The sequence below is a fragment of the Grampus griseus genome (genome assembly GCF_964374135.1).
Source record: "Grampus griseus genome assembly, chromosome: 1".
Taxonomy (NCBI): Eukaryota; Metazoa; Chordata; class Mammalia; order Artiodactyla; family Delphinidae; genus Grampus; species Grampus griseus.
Window position 1 is genome coordinate 87,038,886 of NC_139017.1, and position 21,635 is coordinate 87,060,520.

The following is a 21,635-nucleotide window of genomic DNA, read 5'->3' on the forward strand; positions in this document are numbered from 1 at the left end:
AGCAGGCCTGAAAGAAAAACTTCAGTGTACTTTCATTTTAAACCTACCTTGGTTTACCATCCAACTGGGCAGTTTTTCTTTAGGTTACTTTGTGAAATAGAGAGGAGGCAGAGTCCACAGACTGTATTTTTAAGTTTAAGGACAGATCCTAAAGGCATGGAAGGGAAAGAGAGCTACATATTCTGGCATCTAGACCAGGATCTTGCACATAGGAAGCGTTCAATAATTATTTGTAGAATGAGTGAACCTTTCAAATTTCTTTCTTCTATAAGATCAAGTCAATTGAATTTCAAAAATAAATAAGTAAATAATAAAGATTCAAGCTAAACCACAAACACTACACCTGAACTTGATTAACAAGTATCTTCGTACACCTGAAGAAGCAGCTTTTTTAGTTTAGGTGCTAAAACTTTAATTAGCTTAAATGTCAAAAACACAACTGCCTTTCAAACCCAAACCAAACCAAACCAAAACCATTTATTGAAGTGACCACAAGTCAGCACCTGCCCTTCTAGATAGGATTTCCCACTGTATGTTCACATGACTTCTGCAGTCAGCAAAGCTAGATTTACTGAAGGGATTAATCCAGGGCCAAGGTAATGACTTTCAACCCAATATGCAGTTATTTTGGTGGCAGAAAAAACAGTCAAGAGACCATCAACACCGTTTAACACTCTCCAGAGGCAGCTCTTCCTCCATCAGCTTCCTTGCTCCTGGCCTAGGCAGCCTATTTGGAAGTTGCTCTCCTCTAATGACTGTTACGACTCCCTCCCTGTTCATCTTTTTTTTCCCCCAAAGGTTCTGGGTATATTCCCAGACACCACCTACCTGGGGGTAGGAAGGGTGAAGGAGGGAAATGCAATAACACTTGCAGTTTTTTTAAATAAAAAATATAGACAGCCTGCTGTGTCAAGACAGATATGTATTTCTTTAGCAACCTAAGAACTAATAGTCATAATCCCACCTTGTAGAATGGGATTAGGTTTTAGTAGCCTAAAGCTTAGCAAAATCTTTCCCATCTAAAAATATGAGACTGTTGCAAGCAGCTTACTAATCACTGCAGCGCCTCATCTCTCAGATAATGAATATGGTCCATATTTGAAGTGGGCAGAGAGTTAACTCAGGCCATGACATAAATGGGTCACTGTCTATTCTTGCAGCATATTGATAATCTCAATGCTTATAAATAAAATGATTCAGCTACACAAAGATACATGATAACCTTGTCTTCTCTCCCACCCCAAACTACGTGCAGAAGAGAACCTATATCAATAACTGCTGCTGTGAAATGCAGCTTCTCTGCTAGTTTCCATCAGGCCTGCTAGCTCCACTGGCTATCTTCATAGCTAGTAGCTCTGTCTTCTTGGTGAAATACCTCCTGGAGTGTTGTTCACCTTCACATTGTAAATAGACAGTGCTGCCAAAAGCAATTTACAGATATCACAAGTTTTCTCTCTAGTGAAGCCAGATCTCAATAATAGCCTTCTAATTGGGTTGGACTCACTGCATTTAAGCAAAACATGGTTATTTAGTTGAAAACAAAATACAAAAAATGACTACAAAGTCGTCTGTTTACATTACTTCCTATTTATCATGATTTCTTCCAATCATTATTAAGTCTTAATTGGTATGCTTTCATGTTTCTTCAAATCTAGACCTGTAAGGAATGCCAGGTCTAATATGATGTAGGATGGGGATGAGGAGGAGGGAAAAGAAGATAGTTGAAGTCCAAAAAGATCTGAAAATCAAAAAGTCCTATGTTAAAGAACTATTCTGTTTCAATACTCACTACCCCATATAAACAGCCTTACCCACAACAAACACACCAGTGTTCTATTTTTTTGGCCGGGCCACGTGGTTTGCAGGATCTTACTTCCTCGACCAGGGATTGAACCCAGGCCCACGGCAGTGAAAGCACGGAGTCCTAACCACTGGACCGCCAGGGAATTCCCACCAGTGTTCTATTCTTGAACTAATATCAATCATATATGAGAAAGGTTAGAATATCAGATTGACCCATTCTGCAAATAGCACATCCAAATACAGAAGTGTACTTGCTGTGCCTTAGCGACTCAATTAAATGTCAGGCCAATTTTATGTGCTATTTTAGAGCACCTTTTAAAATAGCTTGGTGGGTACAATGGTTGACTCTTCTATGTGATACTGAGAATGGTAAGAAAAGCTCTACTGAAGAAACAATTTGGCGTATGGTACATCTACCACCTAGTGGTAAGTCTAGTGACAGACTGAGCTAAAAGAATTGCTCTACAGAACTTAGCAAGAAGAAGGAATCATAGGCAATCGATAACAGCTATAAGACTCCAGAGAAGAAAAACAGTCGTATACTACTTGTTTAGTTGATCTTAATTGATATTTTTTACCATCAGAAGCTGAGAAGTTTACTTCCACAAACACATGGTCTATCTACTCAGATTAAGTAGCTTAATTACACTTCCTTCCCAGGTCCCACCCAATTTTGCCTTCTAGGTCCTAAATCAGAGAATTAATAGCCACCAGAATTCTGCTATGACACTATGGCCAGTGGAGGGTGATCAGGATAATATTCAGGGTATTACATTCCTTTAGCCAATACATCTAGTAGGCACCAACTAAGTACTCAGTGCTATTTCAGGAAAGATCTATGGAAGATCTATGGACTCCTTCCAGGACTCCTACCACATCTTTTCTAATCCCCTTTTCACACATCTTCTGGCTAATTTATTCTTTCTTCCACAGATTCTACTCTCACCTGCTTTTTTTTCAGAGGAAATGAAGAGAGTATGGCTGTCAGCATAAAAAAAGTCCAAGACCTTTTCTTGATACTTACCACTGATCAGTCTGATTTCCATTTCAGATGAATCCAAAGAAACAGTTATCAATAAACACCAACTTCTTGGTACAAGAACTATTTCAGACTTCCAATCAGGCAAAAGAAACTTCCCAAATGAAAGGCATCCCTTCCTCAACTTGTGGCCCGCAGGTACACCAACAGAAAACAGTTTATCTCAAGGGAATCAATCTCAGGCCACAGAGTCGAACCCAGAGCCACCTCCAGTCACTTCTTCCATTCCCTGGTGCAGAAACCAGTCTTCTGAGACTCGGCAGGTTTTGGCTGCTCACTGTCCTCCTTCCCTGTCTCAAGTTTCTTAAGTTCTCAGTTTCCCCAGATGGGGCCTGAGTTTCTAGAGGGAGGGGGTAGGCAAGCTAATCACAGCACACATCTCCCTCCCCCACTCCACTGGGCTGTGTCTCAATAGTAACAGGATATAACACACACACACACTGCTAGAAACCAATTCCACTGTCACAAGAAACACTCCTTTCAAAATGGGACTCAACTTGATCTTTCTTCAATGTTGGTGGGAGCAAGGGGTGTGGCAAAACCAGGGCCCACACTGCTGAGTCACTTAAATGGTGAGGAAGGAACATAAAGCTTGAAAAACTCTGCCAAAGAGTGGTTTTACCCTTATCAGCTACTCCCCCTCTCTTTGTATTAGAGAGCACACTTCATTGGCTTTCTATTATCTCCTAAAGTGCTCTAGTGAAAGTGAGTGATCTAGGCCTCCAACTGCCAACTAGAGGTAAAATTAAGAGGTTTAAAAAATGGCAACAAGTGGGCTTCCCTGGTGACGCAGTGGTTGAGAGTCCGCCTGCCGACACAGGAGACACGGGTTCGTGCCCCGGTCCGGGAAGATCCCACATGCCGCTGAGCGGCTGGGCCCGTGAGCCATGGCTGCTGAGCCTGCGCGTCCGGAGCCTGTGCTCCGCAGCGGGAGGGGCCACAGCGGTGAGAGGCCCACGTACCGCAAAAAAAAAAAAAAAAAGCAACAAGTAAGAGGAAAGCCTTCCTAATCTTTTGAAAACCACAAATTACAACAGAACATAACATGCAACCGGACTACGTTTCAATTGCCTATTTAGCTATCTACCTGTCCAACTGCCTGGCCAGTTCCAACTTTCCTCATCCTCAATCCGTCTACCAATATTATATGAAAACATTCCAGTCATTCTTCTTTTTCTCCTGACACTGAATTATCATTAACTCTAGGGTTGTTTTTTTTTCGTTGCTGTTTTTTGTACAGGTGACTGAAGAAATCTAGGTTCTTGGAACATACCCATGGCTTTACTGATACGCCAAAGTTCCCCCCACCGCATCCCCCAGCACCAGTTGGCACGTTCTATTTATTTTTCCAACTTTATTACGATCATTTTCAACATAAAAAAATTAACACAATATAATGAACATTTGTATACCCTCCATCTAGATTGAAGCTTTCCATTTTCCATATTAGGTTTCTTTCTCTATCTCTATACATATACACACATGCATACTTTCAAACAGTCCTGCAAAAAAATTTTTCCAAATATAAAAATTCATAATAAATTCTTCAGAATGCCTCTTCTAACAAGGATATTCTTCTACAGAGCCCCTATAACATTATAATACTTAAGAACATTAACAACAATTCTGTATCATCAAATATCCAGTCTGTATTCAAATTTACTTAATTTTTCTCAAGTATATCCTTCATAGTTGTAAACCCGGCTCTTCCAACCCAGGATGGAATCAAGGTTCACTAAATGCATTTGGTTGTTAGGTTCTTTTAGTTTCTGCTAATTTAGAAGAGTTCTCCTGCTTCCCACCTGCCCCCACCCCCCACCCCACCGTGCTCTGTGATACTGACTTTTCCTCCCAGAGTCCAAGCCAGTTGCCTTATAGAATCTCCTTTTTTTTTTTTTTTTTTTTGCGGTACGCGGGCCTCTCACTGCCGGCCTCTCCCGCTGCGGAGCACAGGCTCCTGACACGCAGGCTCAGCGGCCACGGCTCATGGGCCCAGCCGCTCCACGGCACGTGGGATCCTCCTGGAGCGGGGCATGAACCCGTGTCCCCTGCATCGGCAGGTGGACTCTCAACCACTGCGCCACCACGGAAGCCCTCTCCCATATTTTGAATTTTTCAGACTGTTTCCTTCCTGTGAACTGGATGTTCAGTTTTGGGGTTTGATTAGAAAGAGGTTAAAATTTGGCAAGAATATTTCATAGTTGGTGTTGTATACTTTACTTCGCAGCGTATCAGGAGGCACATAAAGTCAGGTTGTTCCACTACTGGGGACACTAACCTGAAACCCTTGGTTAAAGTGACGAACATCAGTCTTTGAAAGGAATATTTTCTCCTTTGCAAGTAAAGGTTAATTTGTGGGGTGATCCTTGTCAGCCTGTGAATGTCCTGTTCCCTAGTGACTTTACCATCTGTTCATAATCCTTGCCTGAGCCAATTATACTGGGGGGGAGGGGGGTTTATAGAATCATGATTCCTATCATTCTTTCCACATATATTAGGCTGGCATGTAAAGAAAAGCTTTTCTTCTTTCTCTTTCACTTTTTTTTTTTACGTGTCATTCATATTTTATTTATCCAATATGTTACACTCAATTATATGAGTGCACTGAATGCTCCAATTGTCCCAAACTGGGCCAGTGGGAGCCTCCTTTAAGCTGACTCTTCTGTTCTTTTGACATGATCCCATTTAAATGATTCCTTTCTTTCCGACATAAGAAGATATACCAGGCTCATCTTGTTCTTTCTCTGCTTCAGACCTAGAATCAGTCATTTCTCCAGGGAGCCCTGATTTCTTTCAGCGGGGAAAGGTATTTAGAAACTAAAATCTGGATATAATGTCTGCCTATTGCTATGAGAGGTGTCAGTGCTTCTAAGTTCTTTCAGTAGAGAGAGAAATTAATCTTTTTTGTTTTACTCATGAGTACATATTGATACTTTTTTTCAAATTTAACATTACCATTTTTAAAATTTTTAATTTTCCTATTTGTATCTTTTTTTTTATGGTGACAATCTTGGTCTCTAACAGCAATACAATATTTACTTATTTGCTTTAGTCTATACTACACATAAAATAGTTTCAAAATTACAAGGCTAATATTATTAACAATAATCTATGCAGTGAAGTGTCAATATTTCATTGAAGTTCTTTTTTTCCTTAGAATATATTTCACAAAGAGTATGCATAGTCAAAGTACTTTTTTCTGGGTGATTGTGTAATCTTCCTGATATGTAGTTAGGTTCATTTGTTTCTGTTTATATGCAATTTTAAGATTTCCTTTTTCTTCTCTTAATTTTATTTTTTGACATATAAAACACATCTCAAAAATTTTAAAGGTATACTCAGAGAAGTCTCATTTCCATTCCTATCCCCCCAACTCTGTTCCACTCTCCCCAATTTTCATTAATTTCTGGTTTAGCCTTCTTATGTTCATTTTTTGAGGTAGGAAAAGCAAATATGTATTTATATTCTTATTTTCCCTCTCTTTCTTATTCAAAAGGTAGCAGCTAAAATATTCTGCACCTTGTTTTTTTTTTCACTTGTAAATCACTTTGTATTGGTTCAGACAGTATAAGAATCAACAATTCTTGAATGTCAGGAAAGACCAAGCCTGGTTACACATATATACAAACCTTACATGTTTGTAATAAAAAGTCATTAGCCTTAATTCGCAGTCCTCTTTAAAGCCAATACTGATTTTCAGTGAAGCTCACAAGATGTGAAACTTGCAAACCTTACTGCAAAGTACGCTGGGATATTCTTTAAGATGAAAACACAACTGCTTACAAATTAGGCAAATCTGTATTCTTCAAACAAATTGCTATGAGAAGAAAAGTTATCACTGAAAGCAAGTAATCAGTGGATATCTCTAGAAGGAAGATGGAGTCTGGCATTTTGGAAGGTGGCCACATAGACTGAGTAAATGCCATCTGTGTAATTCCTTAGCCTATCAAATTGGAACAAGATTGGAGATGTTATAAGAACAATTCTTCCTTCCTTGATCTGGAAGTCTAGCTTAAATAAACTTGAAAGCCAATTACATCTTAGAAATTTAAACCCTCTTTACATATTCACTTGAGTGAGTGAATCCCACCTGTGATATGGCAGAAGAAATACAAGTAGCTCCCAATAAGTAGCAGCTGAGTCCACGAGGGTCAGCATTCAGAACCCTAGACTAATACTCAACAAAGGTTAATGAGACATTTTTTTTAGTCACCATCCACTGCTTCCCATCAAGTACAGGCTCAAGGGAGGAAAAAATCACCAAAACTCAATATTAAATAACATTATCTGACTTTAAAGACCTAATGTTAAATACTATGTAGTAACAGGTATTGCTTCCAGAGATGAGTGGGTCAATGGGACTCTTCAGAATCCATTCTGTAGTTAGACTGGATATTTTCACGTTCAAAGGACAAGGTGAAACCACTTTAAAGATCAGCTGCAGCAAGCTTTAGTTTCCACAGCTCTTAAAAACAAAACACAAAATATTAAGCTTCTAATACATGGACAAGAATCTATCAAAGATCATCAGTCACATCAAAAACATGATTGTAGGGCTTCCCTGGTGGTGCAGTGGTTGAGAGTCCGCCTGCCAATGCAGGGGACACGGGTTCGTGCCCTGGTATGGGAAGATCCCACATGCCATGGAGCGGATGGACCCATGAGCCATGGCTGCTGAGCCTGAGCGTCCGGAGCCTGTGCTCTGCAACGGGAGAGGCCACAACAGTGAGAGGCCCGCGTACCGTAAAAAACAACAACAACAACAACAACATGATTGTAGGGACTTCCCTGGTGGTGCAGTGGTTAAGAATCCGCTTGCCAGTGCAGGGGACATGGGTTCGAGCCCTGCTCTGGGAAGATCCCACATGCCATGGAGCAACTAAGCCTGTGCGCCACAACTACTAAAGCCCGTGTACCTAGAGCCCGTGCTCAGCAACAAGAGAAGCCACCACAATGAGAAGCACGCGCACCACAACAAAGAGTAGCTCCCATTTGCCACAACTAGAGAAAGCCCGCGTGCAGCAACGAAGACCCAACACAGCCAAAAATAAATAAATAAATAAATAAAACATAATTGTATTTTTCATTGTAGAGAGGCAGTATTTGCCATCCTTCTTGATGTTCTAACTTGAGGTGTTTATGTTCAATTTTAGATAAGTCTCAGTATAAAATAATGACCTTAGATAGCCTACAAGAAACAAGCTGGTTGAAAGAAATTGTAGGCCGAAACATCTTTGGAGCTATTGAAAAATAAGAGCTACCTGTTGTTCCAGAATGAATACAGTACAATCCCCCTATTCTCGCTGCCTCCCAGACCTGAAGACAAAGTTTGCGTTTTCCTGACCTATGACTTTCTGATTAGCCATATTCTAATGAGTAAAGTGGACAGATAAGCAAGGATAAAGGTCTCTTGCTTTTGGCTGTATGGTAAACCAAAAGCCAAAACCAACTCTTGTATAGGAAAAGTTATTCAGCTAATTTTACCAGTAACACTGCTAGAATATCACTGATCTAAATGTTTTTCAAACCATTTTTGTTTAAATCTTGGCATACAAAGAACAAGCAAATCCACTCGAGGGCACTCAATTAGGATTTTTTACTTAAAGCTGATTAGCAGTTTGAAATCCACACTTGCTAGCATGGTGAAAACCAAGGTCCTGAATGCCTAGATTTCTATGACTTTCTAGTTTAAGCAGCTGCTTCAACATTAGTGGCTGTGGCTAAGATTTTCTTATAGAGGATTTGTATTTTCAAAACATTCTGGAATCCTTTGACTGCTGGATCTACCCTTCACAGATGACAAAACAGAACAGGGGTGAGAGTTAAGTGACTTGCTCAAGGCAATTTGCTACCAACATTAACAACAACAAACCCAGTTAAGTAAAAAACAAAACAAAAACAACCCCCCCCCCCCACAAAAACAGTACTATTATCCTTCCTTTGTAACAGGCGGGGGGAAACAGCAGCGTTCCCCTTTATTTTCAAGGAGTTAGTTTACAGAACAGTCTACTATTGCACTAAAGCTTTCTGAACTTACAATATCAGTTGAACATGGTGAGCTTTGGGGGAGGGAAAAGAACTCTCAGTTCCAAAATCCACACTGGTTTTGGGAGAAGTGAAATGATGCAAAGAAAAGTCATATTAAGTTGCCCATGAATTGCCATTGAGAGATACTGCTCCTTAGACGTGGAAAGGGTGAAGAGAGAACAGGAGAGCCCAAACATTGTGGAAGCAAAAAGCTCCACTCTGGCATATGCTTCAACTGTCTTTTGGGGATGGATTGGGGAGGAGGAGAAAGTACAAGCAGTCTAATCCTGACACTTTCTGATGAAAGAAATGACCCATGAGCTTCCCATTGGAATCAAAAGCAATTTAAAAACTCCACCTGATATATAAACCAATTCAAATGATTGTGCTAATTTATTTCTTCTAGTTGAACTACCTATAAAGTAGAATTACATATTTATAACTATATAAGCCTAAAATTTTAGACATGAAATTTATTATTATTTTTTTAGCTGTATCAAAGCAAGAAAATATCTTAAAACGTAGATTTCTCCCAATAGTGAGTATTTACTTCCTTTTAGGAAAATGCCCCTTCTGTTGATATTTTATATTTGGGTTTTAATGTAATTTGGATTGGATACAGAGTTTATCCTTTACCCCTCTACCCTTTTTTTTTTTTTGGCCGCACCTCACGGCATACGGGATCTTAGTTCCCCAACCAGGGATCGAACCCGCACCCCCTGCAGTGGAACCTCGGAGTCTTAAATGCTGGACCACCAGAGAAATCCCTACTGCTCGTATTTTAAATAATTTCTGCTTTCTTTTAAATGAGAAATATCTGATCTTTTAAAAAATATATAAGTAGAACATTTAAATGTAATTTATTTAGTACCTTTCATGTAAGGAGGAGAAGTTCGTGTGAAAGATTTAATATTTAAATTTTAGATACTCTTAAACCTTCCAATCCTTAGTGTCTCTAGTCTTTCAGAGCCTCTTAAAAAAATATAGTAAGTCCCCTACATACAAACCTTCAAGTCGCCAACTTTCAAAGATGTGAACGTGTTTGCTTGTCCAATCACGCAAGTTAGTTCACGTGTCTGGCATACGTTGTGCATCCCCTACCAGTGGTTGTGTTTTTGTGTACTTTACTGTATAGTACTGTATAAAGTACAGTAGTACAGTATCTTTATTTCAAGCCCTGGATGTCCAGAAGCAAGTGTAAAAGCAGCAGTGATGTAGCTCGTACTGCTAAGAAGAGCCAAGCAATAACGATGGAAACAAAAGTGAAAATAATTGAGAGAGTGGAGCGACAAGAGGAAGAAGTAACTGAAGAACCAAAGAGATTCACAACCCAGGAAATGGCAAGGGAACTTTCTTTATTTGACGAGGCACTGTTAGTTTTTGAGGCACAGGACCCGAACATAGAATGGTACACAAAGGTTGCAGCAGCCTTCAGAATGTTCAGAATGCAATCCAGTGCTACCGTGTTAACTATGATGAGAAAAAAAAGAGCTACTACCCAGACATCACTGGATTGTTTTTTAAGAGGGTAGATAGAATTGAATCCAGCAAGGAACCAGAACCTGTGCCATCAACGTCAGGCATTTGAGTGAAATTGCAGTTTGCCCTCTGTCTCCTGTTGCTGAAAATCCTTCAGCTTTCCCATCTCCCACCTCCTCCAGTCAGTAACTCTTCTTGCCTGTTCACTCGATGCCAGCCCCTGTATGCCAGCTGCTGTACTGTACTACTGTACTTTTCAAGGTACTGTACTGTAAGATTAAAAATGTTTTCTTAAAAAAAAAAACTCCACCTGTATTTACTTATACACAGAGGTTTTCAATTTGGTATGGTTAAAACTGACCAATGATTTTTTTTTCTGGTTACCTTGGAAACCCGCTGGCTATCTTCATAAGAGATGACAATGCTTTAAAACATGCAGCAAAGAATATATTTTAAATGTGCTTTTTATCAGCGTTTATTTATCCTGTGCAGAATAGTGATGGGAGAACTTTTCTTTCACACACTAACACTTAGTATAATTAGAGAACATGCCCTTAAATTGAGAACATTCTACTAGGTTCCTTTCTCAACTGTGGTGTACCACTCAAACACTACCTACTTCAGGTCACTTGCACTTTATAACATGTCTGAAAGATCTAGTGAGGTTGGATTTTCCCAATTCAAAATGAGCTATAAGTAAATTTGGGAACCTCCCAGTAAAATTTTTAGATAAAGACACATTTTGTCACTGATGCTTTCCCACTTTCTGGTACCACTTCTCTAACTGACTCTGCTACAACTAAAAAAAAAAAGTTCTTGTAAGGTTATTAATTTTATTGAAGTATTCTGGACTTAAGTGACATAATATATGATTACTGAATCTTGGTTTCATATCCACGGTAGACATTATATAAAGTACTCATTTAATGAACAAGAAAAAAATCCTGGCTATATGGTTTTTAAGAACAGTACAATTTTCCCAAAAACTCAATAGTAGGTTTTAACTATATAGCTTCATAAGCTGAACAGAACCTCAAAATAAATCTAAACAGACCCAGGAAGTGAGGTCTGAAATTCCTTTGATCATTTTAAAGGGCTTCTTTAAAAATAGAAAATAAAGATAGTTGGTGGTATGATTATATTCTACTAGATTAGGTAGCTTTGACTTCAATGCATCATTGAGCAAACAATGAGATGTCTTTTATATTAAATAGCAGGTTGTAAGGTTTCACAGCAAAATATTTTTTCCATATGCTGGAGAGCAGTTACAACTGGAACCATCTAGAGCCTCCCGGCTCCTCTGGGGAGGAGGACTGTGAGTACTGTTCTCTAACGGGCTCTGAATTTATAGAAGTTTGGCCTGGAAGGCCTTGAATACAGCACTTATTCAGCAACCCCTCAATGTGGGTCTGGAAAGTTCTCCTTAGACTTAGGCAGAGAAACAAGAATATCCCTGTAAAGACCACCTTAAGAGGTCTTGGCCTGTGGTTATACTAAAGGCCAGATTTCAGGGAGGTAAAGGTAGAACTGGCATAGAACTCTGCAAGCTTGTTGTGCTCCAATCTCTAAATCTGGCTGTGTCTTTTCTACATAATTCTTTCTCCCGTTGCCCCAAATGAAATTTCATTCATATTTCTGTAGTACATGTTACACACTGGACTAACTCTGAGGAATGGTTCTGCCATTCATTCAAGTCAAACACCAACTTTTCTAGGGATAGAGACATACTAATATTGGTATAAATAAAGCAAAGCCTTATCTACCCTCCCCTTTTTACCCTAACGTAAACAGACCCCTTCAGGACTAAAAAGGAATCTTTTGTCTGGGTCTCAAATCTATTCACTTCGGCTTAAGGAGGAAACTGCTCTCCTGGCTACCTGGCTTACCAGCTTAGTTAATTGTCTTTCTGAGCTCTGCCCGTTTTTTCCTATCATCTTTCTCTGATCTTTTACTCTTTGGCTATTTCCTCAGTCCCTCAATCAACTCCTTCTGTGATTTTCTATGTTTTGAAGCCAGAATTTCACTAAAAAGTCCTCTCACGATCTTTATAATTTTACTATCTTAATCCAGGAATTCACAATATAAATTATCATGTTAAGGAAATTCTCATATTCTGACCTGATTTTTAATCTATTGAATCCAAGAAGCTCAGCCAACCAGAAACTAGAGATGAGGACAGAGAGTCAAAGTCATTCCTGACATTTCAAAGAGAACACAGACTAAATAAATGCTATTGGTTTAGTGGAGGTCTAGCCATTCCTTATACTTTTTCTAGAGACACCCTTGAGTTCTTGGCAAACTACCTTGGCTATACAGATGAAGAAACCACAGTCCTGTCCTGCTAGGAGGTAAAATGCCCATACACCCAAACTCATGACCTTGCTTTATCCCAATCACGACATTAATCAATTCTAGGCAAGCAAGCTGTCTAGGTTTTTAGCCTGGGATCCATGGATGGGTTTCAGGCTGCCAACTCCCCCTTATATGCAAATTGTTACATGTATGTAATTTTTCTGGAAGATAAGCACAGCTCTGATAGGGCTCTAAACTCCAAACAGTTGGGACCACTACACCAGACTCACATGACCCAAATAGTAACCTCATAAGAATGTAAATGCCACAGGATAGATATGGACCTTTGCCTTGTTCACCGATGTATCCTAAGCAGCCAGCACAGGTCCAGGGACACAGCAGATGCTCAACCTCGAGTTGACAGGGATGCATGATATCTGGTTATGGCTTACTCTGCATACCTTGGGAAAGAAGAGTAAGTATAGGCTATTTTCCAGGACCTCTTTTATGGGGCACAAGATTTCCCTCATGGCCAAAGTCATCCGAGATAGGTGGTGGCTGCATTACCATCCAAATAGCAGATTTCACAACAATTTTGGCTAGCCTTGCTAGATAATCTGAAAGAGTGGTTCTAAATCTGGGATCTCTCAAGTTTAGCTGAGAAAGCTGTTCCAAAATGCACATCCCATCCCATTTTCCACCTGCCCCTTACTCTCAACCCCTCCCCATTCGGATTAAGTAGGTCTAGGTTAGGGCCCCGGTTACCAATATTTTGAAAAAGCTCCCTAGGTGACTCCCTAGCTAGCTCCCTAGCTTTTACTCCTTCCCACTCCATGAGGAGGACTGATCTGAGACAATCTAAGCAGGATCTGAAAAAGCAAACACAAGCACATGGAATTTACCAGGCTCTTGATAAAGTGACTCAAGGAACACAGGGAACAAATGAGTTAGTCTTGTACAGAAATAAAACAAATAAGGCCAAGAAGTAGAAAATCTGCTTTTAATACCAACTCCATCTGTCAGCTACAGACAATCATTCAGATGGATCCACAAGGGTTTAGGAGAACATGACAAAGCCTGTCTGAGGAAGAGAGACTGTATTTTTACAATGCGTTGGTCCAAATTCAGTAAAAACTGGCAAGGTGCTCTCATTCCAAACATGCCCAGTGCTCAGCTAATCCCCTCCCTGTGAAGTCAGAAAAGAATGCGCAGAATTCTGAACCCTCTACTCCCCAAATAGGAGAGGTTCCTTCTCCTGAATGCAAGGGTTGAAACTAATCCCATCAACTCTCCACTCCTAATTACAAACTAGAGAAATGAGGTGCCTTCTCAACATAGGTGCTCTTTTTAAATTTATTTTTATTTTTGAATTTTATTTTTTATACAGCAGGGTTCTTATTATCTATTTGATACATATTAGTGTATATATGTCAATCCTAATCTCCCAATTCCTCCCCCCTACCCCCCCCGCCCCATGCTCTCCTTCTTAACCGTTCTGATTTGTAAACATTCTTTACTCCACCAAATTAAAAACCAAGCCTTTTCCAACCTCAATTAATTCTCAACTGGCAAATAAGAACAGAAACCACCACCAGAGTAATGTTTCCCTCTGGGAAGTCCCGGGGAAGGGGTGCCACAGGGTCAGTCTATCCAGTATGCATTTTCCTTGGACTTACACTTAGAACACAATGTTCCCAACCAGCTTGGTCTCTTCTCTGTTACAAACCTGAAGTAAACAGATTCTACAGCAGCTACAAGCCTGTTACCAAGGCCACTGTATTGATCAGTATAATTAACATTCACAATTCATCTAGTCCAGCATGACAAGCCAGCTGGGCTATTCTCTATAAGAGCTGAACACTGGGAATCTTCATGTCTTGCTTGCAAAGAAGTCTGGTGCTCTGGACACTAAAAACTCAAGTACTGAATTAGAGGCTGGATGCCACCTGGCCACCCACAGGAAACTGAATTAGTTACTAGAACAACTGAACACACTTGCCATTTCTACAAAGTACAGACTTCTACTTCCAAAACAGCAAAATTCTGGAGGTCCCCCATTCCCCTGAATCCTGCCTAGGTTACATACTGTGGGGAAACAACCTACACAGAATTCTCAGTGCCAACCAGAGCCCAAGCTCCTGATTAGGGCAAGCACTGAGCCAGTTCCCTGAAGACTGTGACTCTGAAGGTGTGTTTCAAAGACAAGGGCACATATAGCTTTTGAGCGCTGAGCTCAGCCTTTGGTGCATAAGAGGCAGCCAGGGTTGCAGAACGAGAAGAATCAGAAGTTTGCTCAGCACTGCCAGGCAGAGCTGCTGTTTATTACTTTTATGATTCCAACACAGATTCCAAAATGAAACTGTTCAACTCATCAGTGGCCCCCAAATCTCAAACACCCTAAGAGTAAGCTTAAATCAAGAGTAAACCAGAATACCACTTTCAACTGTGGGCAGTGTCCCTAATGCTAAGGGTTTCAAACTTGGTGGGAAATTCAAATTACCTTTCCCATTATGTCATAAGGACACCTCTAAGCTTCTGGCCTACTGCCTTGTGGTTCTCATGCTACTGGACTAAGATTCTCAAATCTTAGCCCGAAGAGTCTCTTACCTATTTCTGGCATTATAAAGGGATCTACTAAGCTGTTAGAAATTCTCATCAATTTCTCACCTGCAGTTCTTGGTACTCCGTTATCACTCACGTGGGAGGGGGTCTAAGTTAGAAAAACAACACTGGCCAGCTGAAGGGGAAAGTGAGGCAAAGCCACCATGTGAGTCCAACTCACTTCCTCCTAGGGACAAGCATCTCAAAATACTTTACTCAGTAAACAATTATTGTCAGTATTATGTACCAGGCCCTACATACTATACATATGTACGGGATATGGTCCTTGTCCTTAATACTGTTGGTCTAGAGAAATCAAATGAAAAGTAAGATTCAGATATCACCGTCAGTCTTGAAAACAGTCTGAGAAGTACTACATTGAAATCAAACCTATTTTTGAGAGACACAGAGGAGCAAATTATTTTGTTTAGTTTTGATACGCAGTCTAGTGAGTCCCCTATTCTAAACACTGCTATGGAATCCACTCTGGAGATTTAGGGGTACCAACAGTTCCTATGAGAGCAATGGGGCTGAGATAGTACAAAAACTCCCCAAAGTTGCTGAAACGCTGGTTTCAGTGTGCGTAAGTTCCTCAGTTGAACCCTCAAGGCATTGATAATGAGTCTCTTGGGAAGCTGAGGAGCATCCCAAAGAGGGGGGTGAAAAGAACACCAACAACCTCAGCTTTGTTCCAAGGACAAGCTGCAAGCTGGAAAGTTAATCTCAGCTGTTTCTTGATCTGTAAGGGAGAGAGATACTATGGCTTAGAGGCCTGGCCTTCTAAATCAGGGCTTTAAAGCCAGGATCCAGAGATGAGTTTCAGGGAGTCCCATAAATCCTCTGAAAGTATAAGTTTCTGTGCTCCTGAATTTTGCCGAGGAAAGAACAGTGATTTTTATAAGACTTTTAAAAAGGGATCTGTGACTCAAAAGATTAGGAACCACTGTTCTGGAGTCTCTAATCCAGTGAATATCTCAGGAGCATTCCCTCAAACTGGCAAAAGAGAAACCTATTTATCTACCTTTCACACATATTTGTCTACTTATTGACCTCCCTTCTGAAGTTAACAACAGGGGGTGGGGGGTGGGGGGTGCAGTTTGAGAATTTAAAGCGAGTAGCTCTTTTCTACATCTCCAAAATAAAGCTAACTGTCATGAGAACCCCAAAAGGTTTTCCTTAAAGCCTTTGAGTAAGGATACAATGTGGGGGTGGTCCAAGAGGGCAGAGCAGAATCTATCCTATTGACTTTCGTGACAGGTCTCCTTTTTGATTTCAGGATCCTAAAACCATAACTGGAATAGGTCATAGCCCAGAAACTTTGACTTGCAGTCAAGCCAGTCCTGGGGTAAAGGGAAAAAGTAATTCCCATTATAATACCCATGGAAATCTGTCCTTCAAAGGTTCACCTTAATACAGTTAATAAGTACTAGAAGAGTAGGAGCCATTTATTAAAAACAGAACTTCCAAACTCCTGACACTGCTCAAAACACAGTGGTATGAACAACTTCATTCAGGAGGCCAAAATGAATGGAACATGGTTATACTCATCTGCTCCAGGCCTTCAGCCCCTTCATTCTGCTACTCACCAGTTCACCATCCAGCTCAGAGAGCTGCGCACACTGCAGATCAGCACATTAGCATTTTCCTTGGCACCTTGAGCACATAGGCGCAGTGGGATTCCACTGATGCCATTGTACACACACAGGCTCAGGAAAGGAGAGAAAAATACATAAACAACAGGGCTTGCTCTAGCTGAGCAGTTCTTCAGATTGTAAAGAACTAAACCTGAGGCAGGTCCAAGATGAACAGCATGGAACAGTGAGCAGTCCCAAACCCCTCCCGTTAAATCCTCACTGCTAGCACACAACTAAGTACAGGGTGTCCATTTTAAAAGAACTGAACTGGTTTGGGCTGGTAAAGGAAAACACTTTAAGCCCATTAAGCCCTAGAAGTTAAGTACAGAGGCACATTAGCTGAGGCATTGGAGCTTTCAAGACAAGAAAGCAGGAACATGCTTTGCCGTCCTAGACTGGCGGTTCTGTCAAAGTACTTTCCCAATCTCTCCCCAGCATTCCAAATAATACCTTTCATCAGTAGTTCATTACACTGTTTTATGCTGTGTCCTGTTTGGGTAGTAAATGATTAAGCCCCACTGTATATTGCTAAGCAGTACCAATCATTATATACATTCTGAGATTAAGGCACCTGACTGAATCCTTTAGAAAAACTGAACAGAGATAGGAACAAAAATGAAACCAGTATGAGTGTTAACAAAGGCAAAGGGTGCTCCACCCTAGATCTGTAACTGCTATGGAACAAAGGCCACACATTTCTGCAAGAGAAAATCAGTTACACGTAATTAAGAGCAGGCTGTTTAGAGCAGAGAGAAACAGTACCTGAGTGGGTGTGAGGGAGTTGGAGTACACAGGCCTGGGATCTGAAGGTGACCATATACAAACATAAGGTCACAGCTCAGATGAGCCTTTGGAATTGTTTCATGTGATTCAAAGATTCTAGTTTGGAAAGACTCCCAAACTATTACAGGTTGAGGAAATAAACTCCTGGACTCAGGCCAATGTCTGACAAACGCCCTCATTCTATGGGTACACTGTCATTATGGGGAATGAGGTGGGGGAGTGGTCAGGTAGAACATATCTCATTTCCATCACAAGCTCTAAACTCTCCCACTGTCTATATACTTCCTGGAAATCAACAAATAGTCTAGTGTTCAACCAGAGTAAGCTCTACATAAAATAACATTTTTGTCAGGGAAATTTCCTGTTGAAAAGATATTCCAATAGAAACATCTTTGTTTTGGCTCTTTGAGAATATTTTGAAATTCCATCTAAAGCAGGGTACTTTTCAGAGTGTAAGAAGGCACTCACTGACTAGCATGCTGGGATAACAGGCATAAACCTGAATTGTACCAGGTAAACCAGGACATATGGTCACTCTAGTTATAAAGGAATAAGTACACTAATTAGTATTTACTAAATGCTAGTCTCTTCAACAATCTTGTAGGACTATCATTATTCCTCATTCCACAGGTAAAAAAATGGAGGCTCAAACAGGTTCAGTCACCCAGCTTGTCCAAAGGTCACACAACTTTGAGATGGTAGAGGCTGAAGGTAAACCTCACTCCAAAAATCAAGTGCTTAACTTACATCATACTCCTCCTCCTCCTCACAGTTTTAAGAATAAAAAGGCGGAAGTTAAAGAGGTCTCAGGTAACAGCCAAACAACAGTGGGATAGCAAGAGAACTACCTGAATGAGTCAAAGGGAAATGCGGAATCAGAATAGAATTCACAATTCAATGTGAATTTTTAACTACTTACCATATGCAAGGCACTGATAGTGCTGACAAGAGTTGGAAGGAAAATTTGTGGTAAGAATCTGTCTTTAACCTTGGATTCTCGGACTTCAGGAAAAAACTCTGGTCTATGCAAATGTACTGTTCTTCATACATGAGGGGGGTGCCTCTGCGCCACCTCAATGTGATGTATTCTGAATTATTATACCCAGTATAAGGTTGGCCCTTCTTTATAAAATTTAATATTCAAATTTCCAAACTTGGGAAACAGATAGGTATAAATGATTCTCCTTTATTGGCCAGTTCCTTTAAATAACAGCCCCAAGAGAGCATTAAGGTGCTTATTTACAGATTGCAACTACTTGAGGTGACAGAGTAAACTTTTAGGAGTCACAGGCAACTAAAGATCTACATGATTCTACGTATCAAAATATCTTTTATAAACAACTTTACAAGAATATTATATTGGGTAACACACACTGGATCCAAATATACCTTCCTGATGAAACAAAAGGTACACATTTATAATCTTGCCAGCAAAGTATCTAGACAATGAACAGATTTCTGTTACAAGTTAAAAATCTAAAGGAATTTACAACAAAGTAATATGGAAACTGTGCCTAACAAACTAAACAGAATCAAATAAGAAAAAGAGAGGTAATCAATATCTGGGGGAGAAATCTAAAAGAGATAGGATCTTCTTACACCTCTGATAGGATCTTCTTACACCTCTGACTCCTGTTCAAAGACTGGCACTAAAACAGTAGTCATTCTAAAGAGAAGTAAGAGATACTAATGATGTGGAGAAGATAGGAAATGTCAACCTATCAAATCACTTCTCAGTGAATCTAAGAAGTACAGGTGTAAATTCTATAAAACTGCACCAAGGGCTTCCCTGGTGGCGCAGTGGTTGAGAGTCCGCCTGCTGATGCGGGGGACACGGGTTCGTGTCCCGGTCTGGGAAGATCCCACATGCCGCGGAGCGGCTGGGCCCGTGAGCCATGGCCACTGAACTTGCACGTCTGGAGCCTGTGCTCCGCAACGGGAGAGGCCACAGCAGTGAGAGGGAGAGGCCACAACAGTGAGAGGCCCACGTACCGCAAAAAAAAAAACAACAAAAAACAACAAAACCGCACCAAGAATTAGCCATAACATAATCCTGATAAGAAGTGGATCATCCTAAACATCTAAGCATTCCACTGGGTCTCTACCTGGTATGCTTCCTAAGTCTCAGCTGACCCTTCTGATGAATTAGTGCTATATATGCTTTATTCAAATATATCCTACAAAGAATATCCTACAAGCAAAATTGTTCTGTTGTGTTCTTTGTCTCCTTTCCCCTATTGTGCTGGTGGTAAAGGTCTGACTGGATAGATCCTAGGTCAAATGCCTAAGGTATCACTCTAGAAAGTCACCCCAAATGTTCGTACAGATGCTCTGATAGACCTTCCAGAGAAACATGTCTATCTTACAAGGTTTTCATCAACAAGCTTGGGTTTATTCAATGGAAAAAAAAAAAAAACCCTTGACACAATGTCAATTTCCAAAGGCCCAAGGACAAATATCACAGCTGTAACACGAAGTAGCAGAAAAAGAGGGATAAATACCCAGTTATGATGGGGAACTAGCTGACTTGTTTGGTTTGACTGATAACTGCCAACATTAAACAAGGATTCTCTCCAGCTATGGTACAATGTACACCGCCCTTACAACTCAAGGACTCCTTTTCTCTCCCAAATTTTCCTGGCAATTCCATCTGAAAGCACCAGTGACAGTCATGAACAAGCCTTAACACGGGAATCAATACTATAGCTATTAATACTGTCCTGTAAAAATTTCCTTTAGAACTTACTACCAGCAGAAGTTGTCTCCCTGAGGAAGTGGTGTGTATCATTTCCCATGTCTGCTAATGAGACTATAATTCTGATTCCTTTTATCCTCTCGCTCCTAGGAAGCTTAGAGTTGCATGTGATGATCAGCCTCGTCCACTGTCTTAGCCCTCAGGGTTAACAATGTTTTTTTCGTTTTTTCTATAGTTTGGACTTCCCATCTGTATTGTGTGTGTCCTGTGTTATAAGCCACCTCAAATGCTCATTAAAGACAGGGAGTGTAAGTATGCTAATGGACTTCTTTTTAAAAACCACTTTTGCTATCTTAGCTCCCAACACACACCTATCTGCACTTGTTCCAAACAAAAAGCACTTATTTGGCAGATGAGGAAACTGAGGCACAGAAGCTCACTTGCTCAAGGTGGTACCCATTTAGTTGGCTTTTTGACACTCAGATCAAGCTCTGAATCAAACCAAAACAAGTCCCATTATCTACACACTACTGTGGTAGATCCCGGGGCATACAAAAATGAGTAAGTTGTGATTATAGCTGAAGAATCTTGCTAATCTATGCTTTTAGTTAAACGACATCTAGTCTATCCTAAAGTGAATAAAACTTCACTAGTTACAATGGAATCTGTTCTGACTGAAGACCATCAAGGTCACCCTGCAGTAACCTATAGCCTCCGACTGGCACCAGAAATGTCCTCATTTCCTGAGGGGCCTCAGGGCTTGGAATGATCCAAGGATTACTTGGTCTAGAGCCATGCTGGAATCCTCACAGGCAAAGGACAGCACTATTTGAAGAGGCCTTTTCTCACACCATTCAATACATGCCAAGATAAAATTTTTTCCTCTTACTTTGCTCATGCTTTCTCACATTATCAACACATGGCAGAGGTACAAAAGTGACTTAAGTCATTATGTCTGATTCAGCTGAAGTTATGAAAAAACAGATTACTTAGGACTTGCAATGTGACCTTGACTAGTCCTCGATCAACTCATTAACTAGATAAATGCCTTTCATCATCACTAGGGGAAGGGTAATTAGTCATCATAAAGCACTTTAATACAAAGTGCTGTGTAAACACTAAACAACAAAGCTCAGAAACAGCAAGATTAATAAGAAACACAGGGGTACATTTACCAGCAAATGGAACTTACAACAGGGTCTTCCCACATTCCTGGCAGAGACCCCTCCTTTCAGCTAATGGAATATGAGTCTCTAAAATCATTAGCACTTGGCCTGACAAT

The 21,635-nt window shown here is 40.4% G+C and overlaps 1 protein-coding gene across 4 annotated transcripts in view; it reads right to left on the reverse strand.

Moving 5' to 3' along the window:
* Positions 1 to 21,635, reverse strand: part of AHCYL1 (adenosylhomocysteinase like 1) — a gene marked incomplete at its 3' end in the record, with an annotated part of 47,327 nt that overhangs the window by 17,534 nt on the left and 8,158 nt on the right. Inside the window, exon 1 of one of the 4 annotated variants that reach the window (XM_082656507.1) lies at positions 2,828 to 3,180. The exons of the other annotated variants lie outside the window; for them this stretch is intronic. Of the gene's footprint in view, positions 1 to 2,827; positions 3,181 to 21,635 lie in introns of those variants that run through there. 4 annotated transcript variants of the gene reach the window in all.